Raw genomic sequence first — 5,997 nt, forward strand, 5'->3', positions numbered from 1 at the left:
TAAAACTATCCTAATTATCCATAACTTACAACTAACTTAATGGTCCCATACGGACACTCTAAGCTAAACTATAACACTAATTACTAATGCCTTTCGGCCTTAAGATCTATTTTACTTCGATTAAATTTTATTTGTTTTGTTTTTATTAGAAAATTTTGAAAAAACTAATATCAATAACCTTTTTTATTTATTTTTACTTACAAACTACTTAAAATAAGGTCCATAAATAAAACTTAAAAACTAACTCAAACTACCTATTCTACCTATAAACTACTTAAAACTAGACCAACCACAGCAGCAAATCTAACTATCTAACTTTTTTGTTTTTCATATTTCGTTGTCTTTTTTTTTTTTTATTTCTATTTATTTTTTTTTAAATGTTTTTTTTTGTTTTTTTTTTTTTTTTTTTAAATTTTTTTTTTCGTGCCACCATGCCTATTCTACTTAAAACTAAACCCTAAACATAAAACAAGTATGTAAGCCGGCCAAGGCTTAAAACCCCATCCCGACTACCCAATATCAAGTGCCGATTGAAGCCACCAAAACTGGTTCTCCTGCTTCACCCTATCAGTTCGGTACCGTTCGGACACAGCCCTACTGAACCGAAGGAGCTCTGCTCCGCCTTGTGCCATGACGTCCCGATTGTACAGGAGTCGCCTATCCACGGTTCTTAGTCTGACGTGGTAGATTAACGGAACTGCCAATCTATCCTGTATCAGACCGCATCTATCTAAAATGAGGAATGCCTCTGGGGGAATGAAGCCGCTCAAGCATGCACTCTCAAAATACTCGTCGTTCGGATAGAACGCCCCGAAAATTGAATTGTTGGTCGAAGACATAGGTCTTGCAATGTGACCTCGAACTAGTTTTATCACGAAATTGTCAATTCTGTTGATTCGAGCCCCGTTGTATAGGACCTCGTTTAAATAGTAATGCACATAAGAAGATTCGGCTGTTCGATATAAGCCGGTACAGCATCGTAAACACTGCCGCTCGAACACCCGAAACTTCTCCATCTGGGAATGGGCAACGCTGAACCACACAGAACAACCATAAACGATCATTGGCCGTATGAGGGCCATGTAGCAAATTACCTTCACTCTGGGGTCAAGCCGACTGCTAAAAACAGTCGTTTCGTCAGAGCGAAGGTTCCTCTGGCCCTGGTCAGAGCAGCATTTATATGTCTGTCGAAATATAAATACTGATCTAACCTGATACCGAGGTACTTCACTACACTTTTGCTCACTACACGCACTAACCATCATGCCACGGGTACCACACTAGCTCTTATAAAGGGTGTCCCAAATTAATGCAAGATTTGAATTAAATAGAAAGCGCCGTTTTAAGTCTTTTGATAGTTATATTTTTATTGACTCGTAAAGTACATAGGATAGGGTTATTTATGGAATAACACATCGGACAAATGGCCTCCACGGCTTTGCATGCACATGCGCACTCTTTTGTTGAAATTTCCCATGACCATTCTGCATAAATGTGGCTGAATTTTGTTGATGCAGCGTTGAATCTCCTCCTTTAATGCACGGGTGGTTGTGGGCTTGTTGACATAGACTTGTTATTTCAAATAACCCCATAAAAATAAGTCTAATGGTGTTAAATCACACGATCTGGAGGCCAATTTTGATCACCGAAACGAGAGAGTACACGACCTGTAAATGTCTCATGCAGTAATTGAATTGTTTCACGGGCTGTATGACATGTGGCACCGTCTTGTTGAAACCACATATTGGACACATCAATATCATCCAATTTTGGCAGAAAGAACTGTGTTATCATGTTGCGATATCGAGCACCAGTAACAGTCACTGCCTGACCAGCATCATTTTCAAAAAAATATGGCGTTGTGGATGCATTTGTTTTTCGACAACAAATGCGGCAATTTTGGCGATTGACAAAGCCATCAAGATGAAAATGCACTTCATCGCTTAGGATGAATTTGCTCGAAAAATCAGGGTCCAAGCTTTCACTATTTTTGAAATATTCTTTAATAATGAAGACACGTTGTTCTATCGTGTAACGCTCCATTTTTAATAACCCTATACTATTAGCTGTCAAATTGCTTTTTTTCAGGGTTGCCAACACTTCACTGCACAAATGGCGGCAAATTCAAACTTGCGTTAATTTTGGGACACCCTTTATAACATTCTCATTCCAAAGGCAGAAGTATAGAAACGGCCTTACATTGAGTGATGAGAACAGATAAGATAATCACTTACAACACCAACACCTGACATTTAATTTGGTAGCAAGTTCTTACACTTGCTGTCCTTAGACATTGTTTTGTCGCTTAGTTTTTGAAAATAACTAAAAGGATTTACGCAAGATTCACCCTCTCTTCTTTGACGAAATGTTTCGAGTGAGTTCCTTTTTCTAAGCTACCAAGACTTAACAAATTCACCAATTTGTAAATTTTTCTGAACAATGAAAAACCAGTACCCTATGATATAGAATAAACCACAGCCACCACCATACTCTCACAAGGAGACCATCCCTTATATGTTACTGGAATTTATCATTTCTCAATTTATCTCGTGGTACCACATCTTCAGTGGTGTGTTAATTTAGGTCTTTGATGTGGTGCCATCTAGGAAAGATAACCCTAGAAGTGGCCGCCCGGCTTTATGTGCGACTCAATCCACCGAGCTTTATCTAGAATTACATCATTCCTAAAAATGGTTTTTACGTCCACTCCAGACTTATTTTATCTTATATGAAATACCGATTGCAATAGCCATTCGATTTGTATATTTACTGATTTCTATGGATTTTTTATAATTTTATCAGTAAGTCAGCCTCAAACCCATAAGGCAGGACGACAGTTCATTGTTGACAATCTTTCGAAAGATTCAATCTTTGGAAGGAAGTCAACCGTAGCTTTTTGCGTTCGCTCACAAGTTAAGAATTTTCTCAGTGCAGTTCTAAGCTGTGCCTTTTTCAATAACTATGAATTGCAACAGTATCATTCATCATTGAGCTGCATTGATTTCTATAACTTGTGTCCAGGGACCACCAACGTGGATGTGCAAGTACGGGCTTCTTCCTTCCAGATTAAAGACAACCATATCGCTTCCCTACTTGGAAGTCAGTTTGACCCCCAAGAGTGATGAGAACAGTACAAAAAGCCCTCACAGATTTCGAAATAAAAATGTTATTTTAAAAACGAATCATGTGTATGTTTAAACATTGACACATCAACAGCGAGCCAGGTGGTATAGATTTAAGTATAATTGAGAGGAACTCCTCAAGAAAGTGTACTTTCACGACTCCTCGATACTCTAGAACAGTTAAAGAAGTAGCCTACACCGTTGATGTAGATCCACTAGCGATAGACAAATTTCTAAGTACTGCTAGCGAGCAGTTAAACCTAGACTTAGTTAGGGCAAACAACTTAGGCTTGACTATTAACCCCTTACGACAGTACACCCTGTCTATACTTCAGTAACGAATGTGTGAACAATATTCCACACACGAATGATTCAATATCCACATGTACTGACATGACGGCTCGAAAACGAATGCTGGAGTAGGACAAGTTAGATTTAAGTGGCTATCCGGGATGGAGTAGGACACTTAGGGCAGTTTATTTCTTCTAACCGCAATTAAAACAGTTTGAGTCCCTGAGGTTCCTTTAAATCGTTTTAAAAGAATAAAGAAAATGAAGAATTGCTTCTTCGACTTCTCTACCAACCCCTTCATTTCTTTTTGATCGATCTGTGTAAGAGAATACTGACTCGTCTTCCAGGAATGTCCTTTCTACCCAGAAAGATCTGAAAGGTATTGCAAATTTGCAATCTGGAATTTTCTGTGGAATTGCAGTTGGGGGATGGTGTAGCCTAAGTGCTTTGGAGTTGATTTTAAAAACTTAAGAATTACGGAGTGGCCAATGTTGTTGTTATCCCGATAAAGCTTTGAGGCGAATAGCAGAATTTGAAGCTATTTATTTGCTTAGTATATAAAGAGATGGGTAGTGTAGGGTGTCCAGTGCCGCAGATGGCGTCGTGCGAAGCGATCCGCTTATATTTACTTAGCCACATACGAAGCTAAACGTAAGACTTTATTTAGATTGTAGTAACAGGTTTCTTCTCTGACAATGTGACGCTCAATTTTGCCAATTAGTTTCATATCAACATTATCATCATAGACCATCTTAAAACACATTTTTCGAGTCTCCTTAACATAACTGAAATATCACCACCAATTAATGAAATTCTTGATGCTCCATTTCCTCTATCCGAGGTAAAAGCAGCTATACAAAATTCTAAAAAAGGCAAAGATCTTAGAGAGGACAGAATAACTTTTGAATTTTATAAAAATCTTATCCCCAAATTTCTAAAACTTCTTACCGACAAATTCAACAACATTTTTGAAACGGCTAATATTCCCTTTAGTTTTCGATTAGAAATCATCTTTCCTTTCTTTAGGACCATATTAAAAAGAACTTACCAAAAAATCCGCACGTCCTGAATAAACACAGGGTTTTCTTTCGTTCAAATTACAAAGTCATTGTGCTTTAGGAAAAGTAAAAGATTCTTTCTTGGGTTAACATTAATAGAACGCCAAAGAAGAGTCGTTTTTATTTTATCTGATTCCAAGAATAAAACATATAAATGACCCCCGAAATTTATCGGTTCTATGGTGTAATGGTTAGCACTCTGGACTTTGAATCCAGCGATCCGAGTTCAAATCTCGGTAGAACCTTGAAGTTCTCTTTTTTTATTTTTTACTTAAACTCTAACAAATTTTGTATTGCAATTACTCGACTTATTTCAAAAACAAAAGTCTTATTAGTAGTATATTCCGGATTTATAGGAGGTGTATGATGTCATAAGCATTTTAATGACATTTAGTGTCAATAAGTCCATATATGGACTGGTGCTCCTGCAACTTGGACAGTTTTGAACGTAAAGCATCTAAATTGATTGGTGCTGATATCATCATTAATTCATCTATGTCGCCTGAACATCGTCGTAAAATTTCTTGTATCACCCATTCTTACCGTTATTTTAGCGGTTTATGTTCTAGAAAACTTACCAGTTGCATTCCTTTCCTTTTAAACAATTCAACTGTTACACAAGCGCTCCTAGGAATGTTTATTAATGTATTTTCGAGCCCAACATTGGTCGTACTGTTAAGTAGAAAGATTTGTTCGTTAGCCGCATTACGTGAATGTAGAAGACCTTACCACATTCTGTCATTACAACACTCGGACTCCAGGAAATCATAGAGGGAGACGTCGCCGTCGTCGTCAGTGGGGAATTTATCCAAGATATCCAAACCACAAAGGTATCTTGGGTCCGGGTGTCGTTCCTGATCCTTCTCATTAATTGGTAAGTGTGGCTGACGACTTTGGTGATTAGCTTCCTGTTCAAGTGACTTGATTTAAGCTTCTTCGTAGACTCTTCGATTGCTATAGTCCTTCTATCGTTGATGCTCGAATTGTATAGATCAGTGCATATCCTTAGTACCTATCTTCCTCTCGAAGACTTTGAGTTTTTCAATTGCAGTTTTGAATATGGCGCACTATATCGGAAAACTGTATGTGATAACCGGTCTTAGCAGCTGTTTGTATATCACCAGGGTCGTGTTTTACTCAATCCTGTTTTCTTCTTCAAGAGAGGATTCCCATTCCCAGGTACTGGGCGTTCTTCTTGGCTTTAATCCTTGATCCATCCGGAAACGTCAGAACAAGGTTTCAGGCCACTGCCACCAATCTATAGCGGCTGAAACACACCAATTCCTCTTTAGGATGCGATCGTAGAAAATATGGAGGACGAAAAGGTAAGTGATTCATCAGCAAACAACATGTCCAAGTTTTGATCCTTGGGCGACTCCAGCCCTAACACTGGGTAAAGGTACACTTCCACATATGAAATATTTTGTGAAAAGTAACTGTGAATTGAGAGCAGGTGAATGGCAAAAGTTATACAATATGCATATATATCTTCGGCATCTTTGGGCTATTAAACTGGCCTAAGTGTG

General features: G+C 38.1%; 1 non-coding gene across 1 annotated transcript; it reads left to right on the forward strand.

Annotated features, from left to right (window-relative positions):
- Window positions 1-4,644: 4,644 nt before the first annotated feature.
- On the forward strand, window positions 4,645-4,716 carry Trnaq-uug (transfer RNA glutamine (anticodon UUG)). Its single transcript has one exon. It is a non-coding gene; the product is annotated as a tRNA-Gln (tRNA).
- The last annotated feature ends 1,281 nt before the right edge of the window (window positions 4,717-5,997 follow it).

This window comes from Eupeodes corollae, chromosome 1 (genome assembly GCF_945859685.1).
Source record: "Eupeodes corollae chromosome 1, idEupCoro1.1, whole genome shotgun sequence".
NCBI lineage: Eukaryota > Metazoa > Arthropoda > Insecta > Diptera > Syrphidae > Eupeodes > Eupeodes corollae.